A 14,388-nucleotide genomic window follows, 5' to 3' on the forward strand; every position below is an offset into this window, starting at 1 on the left:
AGGCTGTTTGTATAATGTATGCTGATGCTGTTCAATAAAGAGTAAAGCCACAGTTATGTATGTGAGGAGTGAAGTCATACCCAAGGGTGAAATAATTCATTGTATCATCGACGAGGAAGAGATCTCAGTCCAGAGCTGGGTGGGAGAAGTGTAGATGGGTGACACACTGGAGATTTCCCTTTCTCTTGGACTTTACCACAGAGATATGAAGAAGATGAGGGGAGACTGGAAGAAGAGGTCTTTTTATGACACTCTCCGTGTAGGCACAGGTTCAGAGCCAGGAAAGAAGAGATCCCAGCCTTTTGGAGTCAAAGTACAGTGATCTTAGATCATGATTAGAATAAGGGAGGGCTGGAACTCAGAGAGAAAGTGGCCACCTAGAGTGAGAAATCAAAAGACCCAATGAGGGATTCTCAATTTCATCACTACTGACATTTTTGACCAGACAACACTTTGCTGCTGGGGGCTTTTCTGGTCATTGAAGGAGGGTCAGCAGTGTCTGTACTGAAGCTATAGCAGGAATGACTAGAGAGCTCTACTCTCTGGGCTAGCAGCACCTCCCAGCTGTGACAATCAGAAATGCCTGAAGTCACTGCTAAATATTTCCTAGATGGGCCAGGTTAAAATAAGCTAAACTGAACTGTCCCTTATATTTTCTATATTTAATTTTATAGTTTTTTAAAAAGTTTGGTTCTGTCTAAATTGTGCTAAGGAGTAAGGAAATGTTTCTTGAATATGCATAAATCAGGTCCTTAAAGGAAGAGCAAGACAACCTTGGATGCCACTGGCATTGGTGGTAGCTGCAGGAACCAAGACAACAGAATCCTTGGGGAGATAAAACTCATCAGTTGTCTACCTGGAGATCCTCTTCAAAGAGTTTGGCCATGTTAAAGAAGGAAGGTGGTTTTGCTTATGTTGTTCTTCCCATCAGTTTTTGGATTATATCCCACTGCAAGAGAGGTGCACATCTAAGAAGTTCTGAATAAATGCCATGGCATTTTATTGAGGTCCAGTTAGAGTTGAATTTTATAGTTTTAAACTGAGAAGAAAAGCACAAAGTGCAAAAGTCTATCATAGCTGAAAGCCCAAGAAATAAATATGCAAAGAACTTTATGGCCTTCCCAGCTATATCACAGATGAAGACAGAATAACAGTGCTGTTTCCCTGGGCCCAAGCATCTGGAAATGTTTTCCTCTTGTTTTCATGTTTGACTCACACTTCTTGGCATCTTTACACAGAGTGCTAGTTGCAACTTGTTGGCATAGATAAGATTTATTCATCTTTAAATTCCCCATGCTTTCCTTTCCATGTTTTTTGAAGCAATTCATCCAGGCTCCCAGATATGACCCAGTGGAACAAGACATCAAAGTGGCCTGCAAGGTCAAGGATTTAGAAACCTTTCCAATGCAGTTGTCTCTGGACAAATGACGACCTATACATGTATGTTCCTGGGAATGATTTGCATTTTTTAAAATAGGAGTGTTTGTAGGTTAGGTAGAAGTGTTGCTAGGAGACAGCTTGATACTGGAATTAAGAAACATTATTAAGTGATGCAAGGGATTGGGCTAGACAGTGGGTGGGGAGGAGAGGTAGGTGAGGCAGGATCACTTTTAGGAATGTACTCATTTTGCAAGAGAGTGAAGGCAGGCCTGAAGACTCATGAATACATTTTAATACTCTAAATGGCCGAAGACTATGGGGAAATATAGAAGGGAGACACTATTTCTGGTCCAGAAGGACGTGGGATGAGGGATGGGATGACTTCAAGGTGGAGAAAGCATTTGAGATGAGTCTTGAATCTTGTGTAGAATTTTGACAGGTGGAAGTGGCCAAGTGTGGGAAGGTGTTGTAATAGGGAGGAAAAGAACAGTATGAGCAAGGGAACAGAGATAGAAAGAGTAGATAAAGTTATGAGATTTAAGTGTGCCTGGGATATGAAATTTGTTACAGGGAATAGTGGAGGATAAAGCTGGAAAAATGTTTAATAAATGTTCAATAAATCAGCTGTAGTCATATTGCAGTGGCTTTGAATGTCAAATTAAGGAGTTTGGACTTTTTTCTGTAGGTAATGGGGCAGTAGGCATTGAAAATTTTTGATTGCGAAAGTCACATCAGATTTGTATTTTCAGAAGATTAACTTAGATTTAAAAAAAAAGAATAAGAAAGAAAAGAAAACAAGCTGGTGTGGATTCCAACAAAGCTCCTAAAATAAGGGAAGGGCACCATTGGTGATACACAGGGTGATTTAAAAAAATTTTTTTTTTATTTTTGGTACTGGGGTTTGAACTCAGGACTTTATGCTTGTGAGGCAGGTGGCAGAGCCACTGAGTTAAATCCCTGGCCCTAGAAGAGGTGATTTTAGTTGACACTCATTCTTGCTGACTCTGCCTCTCTGGGCTGTTGAATATTTCAAACACAACCACCGGGGACATGGACACATTTTTATTTTTTAGTTTAATTTTTTTTTTTTTTGTACCAGGGATCGAACTCAGGTCCTTGTGGTTGCAAGGCAGGTGGCGGAACCACTGAGCTAAATCCCTGGCCTTAATTTTATTTTTTCTTGTCCGTACAGAGAGGATCAAACTCAGGACCTTGTGCTTTCGAGGCAGGTTGCGGAACCACTAAGCTAAATCCCCGGCCCACGGGCACATTTTTAAATGTTAAGAGTTGTATTCAAATGTAAACTTAAAAACTACTGTGGAATATAAAATTTCCCTTTTAAAATACATTTAAGAGGAAAGATTGAGTTAATTTAAAGAAAAAAAAACCTAATAGACTAGATGGAGGGAGGCGATTTAGCTCAGTGGTTCTGCTGCCTGCTTTGCAAGCGCAAGGTCCTGAGTTTGATCCCGGTACCAAAAAAAGACTAGATGGATAAGCAAAGGTCCTGCAGTTGGCACGTGAATGACTGAAGTTTTGGAAACACTGGGCCAGAGGGACAGGGTTTGAGGCAGACAATAGCTGCTTGACCTCTGTGCAGGGGGCTAGATCATGACCAGTCTTGTCCTGTAGTGAGACATGTTTGCAACACCGAGCACACCCAAAGTGGTGTAAGTGGTGTAGACATTTTTAGCCTTTTATCTTCACTGGTGAATGATGGGCTCTATTCCAGTTGAAGGAGTTTTGGTGTTAGGGAGCAAACTGCAGAAAATTTATAGAATCAAAGCAGTCCCAAAATATCAGGGAATGCCTTGTACTGTGGAAGGCAAATACTAGGATCCTTTAGAACAAATCTGTGGGGAGGACAAGTAACTAGAAGGGACGATCTTTGGTCTGTTCTGTCCAGGGGCAACTGCTCAGCCAGGAATTTATCCCAGCCCAGCGGTGGCAGGAGGCCATCCATGCTCGTGTGTGTATTTTAGGTCTCCACAAGCACTCAAGACACCCATAGCTCTGCCTCAGGATGGGGAAATAACTAAGAGGGCAGTCATGGAAAAGAGAATCATTTCACTGCATACTCATTTGTACCTGTTAAGTTTTTATGATATGCACATATGTTTTTCTGTTCAAACAAACTTAAAAATTAACTCAAAGTACTATAGGTTCATAGCCTAAAGTTTACTAAGCCTAGAATTCTTTTTTTTTTTTTTTGTACCAGGGATTGAACTCATGACCTTGCACTTTCGAGGCAGGCAGCTAAACCACTGAGCCAAATCCCTGGCCCTAGAATTCTATTTTTATTAATATTTTGAGCATTTCTTTCTAGTTTTTTCTCTACTTATACATGTATTTGATAAAATTGAGATAATATTTTGCATCTTCTTAGACTATTTTTTCTTTTTTTATTGTTTTTGTTTCTTCTTGGGCTATTTATGGTAATTTCACTAGTATTTTCCCACATTATTCCATATTCCTCCAAAAGTTTTTTTCCATTTGGAAGATATACCCTAATTTAATCATTTCTAATATTGGACTTTTAAGTTGTACCCCATTTTGGTGACCGATAATAAAGTTAGAAACAGCGTTTTCATGAATAAAGGGAATTCTGTGGTGAATTTTTAAGTTTTGTTTATGTTTAATTCACATGTTAATGACCAGTTGAGACATGAATGAACTATTTTTTATTTAAGTAAATTGAAAACACCTTGAGAAAATAAGTTGTACTTACAAATTTTTTAAAAAGACAGTCATAAAAGGATTAATGTCATTAAAGACTACTTAACAATTCACTTAAAAAAACAAACATGCCAACAAATATCTCAATAAACCTCCATAGGCTTGAGGCAGGGTTTCTCAAGCTAAAGAAGTAAGTCTCATTAATTATAGTGTGGCAGATTAGCATTGCAATCATAAAAATCATCCCTGCTGTTTGGGAGTATAATAAGAGTAGGATGACAAGGGACTTAGTGGGTTGGAGAGTTAACTCTGCCAGGATGTTAAAGTTTTTTTTTTTTTTGGTACCAGGAATTGAACTCGGGACCTTGTGCTTGCAAGGCAGGTGGTGGAACCAGTGAGCTAAATCCCTGGCCCTGAAGTTCTTTTTTCACTTTAGCTTTTTAAACTATCAGGAATAGATTTTTTTTTTTGAGACAAGATCTCCCTATATAGTTCAGGCTGGCCTTGAACTCTGGTAATCTTGCCTCAACACACAAGTGCTGGGATTATAGGGTTATACCACCATGCCCAGCCAGGAATAGATTTATAAAAGCATAACTTTATTGAGATAGAATTTGGTACATAATATCTTTGAGATATTATGGAATACACCTTCAGATGTATAATTAAGTGTTTTAAAAAAGTATATTCGACTCAAAAGTGCAAGGACCCGAGTTCGATCCCTGGTACCAAAAAACAAAACAAAACAAAAACAACACAAAAGTATATTCAAGAATTGGACATGGTGTTATGTGCTTGTAATGTCAGCTACTAGGGAGGCTGAGGCAGGAGGATTGCAAGTTTGAGGCTAGCCTAGGCTACATGGTTTGATCCTGTCTGAAAATAAAAAATTTAAAAAGGGCTGGGAATGTAGCTCTGTAGTAAAGAGCTCCTAGATTTGAGAGAGAGAAAGGGAGAGGGAGAGAGAGCACGAGAGTGAGCGAGCGAGAGAGAGAATGAAGGAGGAGGAAGAAGAGGAAGAAGAGAAGTTAGCGGAGGAGGAGAGGAAGGAGGGAAGGACAAAGAAAAAAGCAAGCAAGACAGACAGAAAAAAAATCCACAAAGTAGTAGACTCAACAGCAATTCTAGAACATTTTCATCATTCCTCATTTCTTCTCCCTGTACACCCTGGCAATCACTAATCTACTTTTTGTCTCTATGGATTTGCCCAGTTAGGTCATCTCATATTCTGCAAGTAGAATCTTATGATACATAGTCAGTGACTGTCTTCTTTCACTTAGATATTTTCCAGGTGTGTCCTTACTGTAGCATAGAGTATCAGGAATGGATTTTTAAAACTATTTTCTTTGTTTAAAAATTTTTCAGGTAACTTCGGACAGGCCCAGCAATAATGCCTTCTTCCCAGAAAGGTGGCTGATGTCAGCACTGGTTTGTGGGTGTACTGCCTTCTCCTCTCCTCGGCTCCTCTTCTCTTCCTGTCTCCTCTCCCTCTCTCTGCCTCTCTTCTTACGGAAAATACCATGTGCCTGCTTAGCATTCTCCAGGTCTCAGCACACCTTAGCTATCTGTCATGTCCTTCACCTCTCTCCCATTCCAGCTCCTGTCCTCATTTCTTCCAGGCTAATTTTAAAAAGCAAGAAGGAACAATTCCTTTTTTTTTTTTTTTCTTAGCACACAGCTTTCTCATCTGTATCTGCTGACCAATCATAGGGAAACTAATCTTATTCTGGGAATGATGGTGGAGGAATACTCTTTGGACAAGGTTACTTGAAGGGCAGATAAGCACTTTTTGTGCAGAAAACTAAGATTTTTTGAAATAACCTTGAAACATGCATTTACCCAGTCATGGAAGTATAAGATGGTTGGTAGAACATAAAGATGAGAAAATAGAAACCTTGTTCTAGTAGTTTATATTTTAAGAAAGGATCCAGGACATTCTTACATGTTATTTCTTCACTGTTCTTTGTTGTACTACATTCCTAGATAGCAAACTCCTCTTGGCCTGTACCCATGTTCTGTTAATCTTGCCCACAATGCTTTGCACTGAGTTGCTTTATTTTCTTTTTTTTGGGTACTGGGAATCGAACTCGGGACTTTGCACTTTTGAGGCAGGTAGGGAAACCACTGAGCTAAATCTCTGGCGCTAAGTTGCTTTATTTTCATTAGAGTGCCCAAAGGAGGTGCACATAAAATGCTGAGCAAGGTCAGATGAAGGACAGAGAGAAGATTTTATGGTTTCAGCCCTTTGCTGTGAAGGATGAGTAGGATTCAGGCATGTATCAGCTGGAAAGAGAATTCTAGGAAAAGAGGAAATGTCCAGACACAAACAGTGGGAGACATGGGAAGGGAACCACGAGTAAAGAGGATGATTAGTTAACTTTCAAGTAGAAAGGAGGAACGTTAAGGAGGGTCATCGAAACAAAGAAGAAAGGTAGTGTTCCAAGAAGGAAAGGAATGAGGGTGGAATTGAACCCAAAGCAGTGTGTAAAAGGTTTGGACATAGGATGTAGGTTGGAAACTCAGACATAAAGACATGAAGCCCTGAGGAGTTGGTGGGTCATACAAATGGAGGTGCCTATAGTATAATAAACCCTCAGTTTCCTCCTTAAGCAATGTCCTCCCCCTTCTGAGGTCTTCCCAAAGCCTACCAGCTCAGTCCACTCACTCCCGGGGCAAAACTGAGACCGCAAGTGTGCATTAAAGCTAATGGTGGCTGTACTCTGATCCAATGCAACCACAGATGTCTACGGCTGAGAAGTAAAACCTAGTTTCACCATGATTCACAAGGCCTGCTCAAGATTATTTTGAAATAACCCTGCACAGTTTAAAAGCTCATCTTATAAGTATTTTGTCATGAATCTTTACATGATAAGACTTAAAATAGGATAGCCACAACACCATTGTCATACATGAAGCTCATAGTCAGTCAGTGTTCATGCGCCCCACACATCTTAGATTTATTTTTTTTTTCCAGTACTGGGGATTGAATCCAGGGCTTTTGCACTGAGCTACATCCCAGCCACCTTTTATTTTTATTTTGAGACAGGGTTTCGCTAAATTGTTGAGTTGCCCATGACTGGGCTCAAACTTGCAAGCTTCCTGTCTCCACCTTCCAGGTGTGGGGATTACAGGCATTCACCACCACACCTGGCTATGTTTTAGAACTTTTTTTTTTTTTTTTTTTTTGGTACCGGGGATCAAACTCCGGTCCTTGCGCTTGCGCAGCAGGCGGCGAAACCACGGAGCTAAATCCCCGGCCCAAGAACTATTTTTAACAGCTTGTCTGAATTGAAATCCAAATAAAGGCCATAAACAGATTGTTTGACTTAACATTGGTTTGACTACTATTTTTCAACTTTATGATGATGCAAAAGTGACAGACTTTCAGTAAAAACCACACAGAGAATTTCGAATTTTGATCTTTTGCTGAACTAGAGATATGTGCTATGCCCCTCTTCCATGCCTCTGGGTACTGGCCATGACCTCAGCTCCCAGTTGCCTCATGATCACGGGGAGAACTGTTGACACTTCACAGTGCCCTGTGTTGCCAAGCTCTGGTGTTCTGCTACAGTGTTTTCAACTTCTGATGGGTTTGTCAGGATGTAACTCCTTCATAAGGCAAGGACTCTCTGTACTGAAGTTGTCTGATAGGTCTCTCATGTACTTTTCCAAAAATATATGTTAAAAGAGATACCGTGTGACATTTTGAGGCATATATCCAGTGTGTAATGATCAGATCACTACTGCACACATATATCATTTCTTTGTGTTAAGAATATTGAAAGCAATCTGTACTACCTGTTTTGAAGCACACGACTGCTGTCAACTGTAAAAAAAAAAAAAATGGAGTACCTACAAATATTGGACCATCCAGGGTATAATTCAACAAATTTCTTAAATATATTGGTTTATGTCAGACTGTATGTTTTTTACAATTTATAGTCTATTAAAATTAAATATAGCATCCATTTATTTCTTAATCAGTTAGTCAACAAATCTTAAACAGTGCTTTAGACTCAGCACACAGCAGTGTATAAGTCAGACTAAGTTCCTGACATTTTGAACATTTGCATTGTTGTGTATGTGGGGGAGAGGGAGACAAATAGAAATAAGTAACAGAAATGTGTGTCAATTTACCAGAAACAAGTACAGACTTTATTAATTAAGAGCTATTCAAAATAATACACAAATATAAATAATGGCTATTTTCTAGCTAACTAGATCATCAACCAATTCCAGTACAACTATTAGAAAGGCAGAGGAGGGAATGAGCCAGGCAGGCTAGGAAGACAGGGTGGAGATGTCTGAGGAGGTTCAGAGGGAGATTGTGGAAGCTGAAGGGAGAGGGTGGGAGAAGTGGATTTAGCTGGGAGGTTGGATTGGAGGTTAATGGTGGCCTCCCTGAGACTGGCTGCCCAGGATCTCAGAGCGCAAAATGCATACTAGGGCCTGAGGAGTGAGTGGAGGATTAGGGTGTAAGGAATGCAAATCCAGTCCAGTCTTTTTGAGAGTTTCCCAGCATGAAAAGGAGCGTCTCTGGATAACTCAGGGGGAGCAGAGAGGAAGCAATCTTTTTTTTTTTGGTACTGGGGATCAAACTCGGGTCCTTGTGCTTGCGCAGCAGGCGGCAAAACCGCTGAGCTAAATCCCTGGCCAAGAGAGGAAGCAATCTTAACGTGAAGCTGTAGAGCTGTTAGCTGTCTTGGTTAATCACGTTGGGAGAAAGTGAGTGAAACACATTTCTCTCTCCTTCCCTCTTGGGCAATGCAGCCTTTTTACCACGGAGAGGAGTCTCAAACTTAAGAGTTATATCTTTTGTCATTGTTCAATGACTGGAACATTACAGTATTGCTGTTCTTTTTTTTTTTTTAAATATTGCTGTTCTTTGAGTATGTGTTATTAATCTTTTAATAATGATGTTCTCATGGGAAGGGAGCAAAATACTGGACTTGGAGCAAAAGGCTGTGTAGCCTGGTAGCTGAGTGCCCCAGTTTGGGAGCCAGGCTGCTGGGAGCCAAAGCTGGCTATATTGCTTACTGGGTGACTTTAGGTGCGTGTGCTAGTCAGCTTTCTGTCACTGTGACCTATACCTGAGATAATCGGGTTACACGGAGTAAGGATTTATTTTGGCTTGTGGCTGTGGAGTTCCAGTCCATGATGAGCTGGCCCTATTACCTTTGGGTCTGTGCCCATGCAGCATCTGGCTGGAATGAGTGGCAGACAGAACTGTTCATTCCATCACTAGGAAGCAAAAGACAGAGGAAGAGGAAGGAGCTGGGGTTCCATTGTTTCCTTCAAAAACATGCCCCAGTGACCTTTCAATAGGGCAAGGTTTTTCGTTGTTTTTTTTTTTTTGGTACTGAGGATTGAATTCGGGACCTTGCGGTTCTGAGGTAGGTGGTGGAACCACTGAGCTAAATCCCCGGCCCTAGGGCAAGATTTTACCACCTCCCAGGAGCACCACGGGCTGGAGACCAAGCGTTTCACACATGGACCTTTGGTTAAGCATCCAAAGTGTAGCAGGAAGTTATTTAATGTCTCTATGGCCCAGTTTTCTCATATGAAAACAACAGCAATAACAGTATCACTTCAAGGGATATTTGGGGAGCATTATTCATGTTAATAAAATAACGTGAAAAACTTGGAACAATGTCTGGCACAGGCACAGAGCAATGTCCATGGACATGCTGAATATTACAGATGGTAGTTATTGCTAGGGTCTTGGGTATCAGTGTTGGGAAGGACTTTGACTGTGACCTTTCTGCTTACTAATGTCCATGTTACTGTGAGGATGGCTTTGGCTATTCTTACTGACATGAATTGCTTTTAGTTTTACTTCTAACAGATCCTGCAAATTGGCATTTACTTTTCAAGATTACGAGAGTTGTTCTTAGGTGGAAGCACAATGGCCTCTCCTGCAGGGTAATGAGCAAAAAGATACGCTTTAGGAGAAACTAGTTTTGATACAGTAAAACTCTGAAGCAGTGTTGGTAATGGTAAAACCAAATAATTATATCATGGGTAAGGATCTGCATGCTACTAATTGTATATATATTTTAAATATATGGAAGCTATATTGATGATTCTTATCTTTATTAATGCATTTTTCATCTAAAATATTCCAAAACACCACTGGGAAACATCTGGTACCAGGAAGTGTACAAAAATAACCTTTAATCTTGCTGCTGCTTTTGAAGGCAAACAGGCTAGCATTTGGAATCGCTCTGTCGCACTGCCACCTGCTGGTCAAGACAAGTACAGCCCACATTCAGGTGGCCACAGTAGTGACTCCCAAAGGTCTCAAAAAACACAGGCCCTATTTTTTCCTATTATGAAAATACCCTGCCATTTGACATATCCAGAGACAGGTCCAGACTCTGTGGGACCTGTGGCTTATTCAGTTTTAATGACCATCTTTTTAAAATGAAAGAGTACTGAATTATAACTACAAAATCAGATATAGAAGATAATAGGTATTTTGGACTAAGAAATGTCAACAGATTATATATTTGAAAAGGCTTGTGACTAGCACAAACACTACATAACAGAGAAAAATGAAATTTAAAAACATAAATTAATGGTCTCACTCACCTCTCTAACACTCTTTCCCCTTTACATTAAGAGGAAAATTTCTGGGGTGGGGATATAGCTCAGTGGTAGAACCTTAGCCTAGCACGTGCAAGGCCCTGGGTTGGATTTCTCTGACTGAAACAAAACTTCTTGATTTTGTTTTCATAACAGATTACTATTAACAGTTGAGAATTTCCCTCAACTTCACAATTCACTGGTAGCAAGCATTTTAAGGTTTGCAGTCAAATTCGGGGAAATCACTACCATTCAGGTATGTGCTATAAGATTTAAGAATGTTTTCTTTTCTTTTTTTTTCCAGAATGTTTTCTTACACAATTTTCTTACATAATTTCAGATACTCTTTGAACTGACAACATTTACTAACTAGCTTATATCTGTGTCCGCCATGTAGTAGAATGCTAATTTTTGTTAGCGTTTCAGATGGCACCGTTTTGTGTCAAATTAGCAAGAAATTTTAATTTTTTATATATTCACATTACTTACTTTTCTTCATTAATGGGATCACCGAAAAATCCAGAAACATTTATTATTTGTATTTGAAGTTTATTTCTTTCTTTTGATGAATTACCGCCTTTAGGATGATCCCAATTTTTTGAGACACAATTTGCTTCTCCATATCAGACTAACTTCTCGTGATTCAGTTCTTCATAGTAACTACTCCTGTTTTACATCCCATTGATTTTTTTGGGGAGGGATATGGGGATCAAACTCAGGACCTTGTGCTTGCCAGGCAGGCGCCAGAACCACTGAGCTAAATCCCCAGCCCATCCCATTGATTTTTATCTGAATTTTCTTTTAGTTTTTTAAATAAGTAAAATAAGAAGTCAAATGATGTCTGTTGCTTCTCACCCAATTCATGAAACTTTCCAAAACAACTTTAAATTGCAGCTAAAATAGCATGCCCCCTTTTGGATTTCTCCTTCTCAGGACCCCAAACTGCCTATGGCCACTATAATGCCCTTAACATGAGGAAAACGTGACAGATAGGGAGCTGGAGTGCAAGGAGACAATTGTGGCTAATTGTGTTGAAAATTCTGTGTAACCACGTGACCACATAAGTACCTCGCTGGAGCCCCTAAAAGGATGGTTAGTTCCACGGGAAACCTGTCACTGTAAGTCTTAAGTCCTCTATTCCCCAGGAGGGGCCAGGGTTTGGGGACAAGGTTGTATTTCTGCTGTTTCTATCTGTGCAGAAAACTGCTTTAATGTATATTGGGTGGAAGGAAAGTCAGTTTAAAATAGAGAAAATTCAGAACTAGAAAATTTTTTTTTAAAAGTACATTTTAACAATTTGACTTTGGGTCAGCACTCTTGGAGTCTGAGATAAGAGGATCACGAGTTCTAGCCCATTTTGGGCAATTTAGTGACTTAGTGAGAATCTGTCTCAAAACAACAACAACAAAAAATTTTTGGAGGGCTGGTGATGTAGCTCAGTACAAAGGCCCTGGGTTCAACCCCCAGTAAAAACAAAAATGAAAAACAACTTGAGAAAATTAGTTGTAATCAATGTGATCATATTTTATGTGTGTGCCACTAGGCTGCAAAGTTTTAGTTTGAGTAAATGGGCCAAATAATCATTCTAATTCAATCTTATGCATATTATTAATTGATATTTGTTTTAGTACATAATTTCCTTATGTCCTTCTTCATGGTGGTTATCACTGATTGAGTATTGTCCAGGTAATATTGTAGGCGTATGCATATATATTAATAGGCAAAAGCATCCTTGTACCATTAGGTTTTTTTATTGTTGAAAATTTGTCACCTTCTAGGGGAAAGGATTATCTTTAAAATAATTTAAATTACAAGTAAAGAAATCCTTTTTATTATTACCTGTTTTGATTCCCAAATGTCATTGTCTCTGGAAAAACTTCAATACTATTGTCACCAGCCAGTTTTGAATTTTCAGATTTGTGAAACAGGTATAGGGGCCCTGGTTCATTCTCTCCCCAAAGGCCCTGGGCTCCATATGTAAATTCATTCCGGGGGCCCCTCCAGAGACTTGCTTTTGCATTTCAGAGATCTCTGGGAGGAACAGCACCAGGATTCCTCCTAATACACCATTTCCTCCTTCTTCAGCTCCTCCAGGACAAAATACTTCATAACTAAAGGGAGCTGGCCAAATAACAATGTGTACTGCAGCCTCCCCTTCCACATGAGGACCAGCTGGAGGAACCGAGCACCTGCTCCCAGTGGGCCTCTTGTTTAAAGCTGGCCTTAGGAAAATGCCTATTATGTTGATGACCCAGTAGATGCATGGCCAGACTTGTCACAAGGGCTCCTAGGACAATCACAAGGGTAGTGTCTGGCCTCTCATACTACCACTTTGCTCAAGTCTCCCCCAGGAGGTGCTGGTATGATGAGAACCAAATTGCTCCATTTCTGTCTTTGCTATCATTCTGCCCAGAGCGTGTGCTCTGTGCCCTAATTGGCCATGCATACACTCTGCACCTATGGGTGAGGCCTGTGGTTTTCCAGGGCTGCCTGTGACTGAGTGGGTGAGTCACCTTAATTCTTGCCAGTTGCTAGGATATCCATTATTGCTTCATATCTAAACCGCAGTGCTCCCCTTTGGTTTGTAGCAGGAACTAAGCTACTACATTTTTAATCTCGCTTGATATTTTGTATTTCTCAATTGGTTCAGAGATTGGGTGCCAAGCATAGGAAATGAAATTAATTTAGACAATTCCCAAGATGAGTGAGCACTCAAGCAAACTACAGAGACATAAAAAAAAAAATACAAATTTGTCAAGGGTAATGCACACAAAAAAACTTTCACACAGAACAAGTTGCTACACCCTCTGGCTGAGTCACCACACAGGACTACTCCTGGGTTTAAGTACACATAACAAAGCTCACATGTGGCTGGAATTGCAAGATTTTTCTCTGACTGTGTTGGAATGGGAAAGATAAAACAGGGAGGGGAGAGGTGTGAAGAGGCAAGCAAACTGGAAACCCTGCGGGGCAGACTCTGGTGCTGAACTGGTTTTAACTTGCCAGGGAGCAGTGAAGGACATGATCACATCTATCTCGTCCTATGCATTTAACCCAGCAAACTCCACTTGAGTCTGTGCTATGGGGCAGGTACATTTCACATCCTTTGTCCCTTTATGAGGAATGCTTGGGGAAACTTCAGCTTTCGACCAAGAGATTACTCCCTGGACCCCAAATACAACTTCTCTTTTCCTGAAATTTTTCCTTTTCTAAGTGTCACTTGGTTAATCTTTCACTTAGAATGTCCTTCTCCTAGTCCCTCTCGGTCACTCCCGACCACCTGCCTCGATTACCCTAATAGTTGTGAGCTTTTGCTCTATAAGAAGGACCCTTCTTTGCCACCTTCAAATCTACTTTTGCATCTATTTCCTCCATGAGCAACCTGCTGGACTTGCCTGTTTCAGCTCAGATTATGTATTCTTAGCAGGGGCTATATTTTTGCATCTCTTAAAAGGTTTATTTATTTAACAACAATTTAACAAAAATTGTTCTTTTTTTTGTATTAAATTCTTTTATTGGTACATTGTAGGTATACAACACAATTACATTTCTCATTGGGAATTGTACCTTCACATAATGCATCTTGGTTCTTATTTTTTTCCCCATTCCTAGCCTGCCCTTCATGCCCTCCACCCTTTCCTATTTACAAAGACTTTATTTCCAATTTTTCCATTTCTCATCATTTTTCCTTTCCCTTCTTTCCTTTCCCCTGCCCCTCCACTACCCCCACCCCTTTGGACCTTTTCT

General features: G+C 40.1%; 1 protein-coding gene across 2 annotated transcripts in view; it reads left to right on the forward strand.

Annotated features, from left to right (window-relative positions):
• The first annotated feature begins 8,982 nt into the window (after positions 1 to 8,982).
• Positions 8,983 to 14,388, forward strand: part of Cwh43 (cell wall biogenesis 43 C-terminal homolog) — a 139,851-nt gene continuing 134,445 nt past the window's right edge. Inside the window, exons 1-2 of one of the 2 annotated variants that reach the window (XM_087187616.1) lie at positions 8,983 to 10,897; positions 11,575 to 11,759. The gene's annotated coding sequence lies outside the window, so the exon portion shown is untranslated. Of the gene's footprint in view, positions 11,760 to 14,388 lie in introns of both variants that reach the window. The other variant, XM_087187615.1, reaches the window with a different exon arrangement.

The sequence above is a fragment of the Heterocephalus glaber genome, unplaced genomic scaffold (genome assembly GCF_053883595.1).
Source record: "Heterocephalus glaber isolate CG9 unplaced genomic scaffold, H.glaber_assembly_v1.0 deba00001509, whole genome shotgun sequence".
NCBI lineage: Eukaryota > Metazoa > Chordata > Mammalia > Rodentia > Bathyergidae > Heterocephalus > Heterocephalus glaber.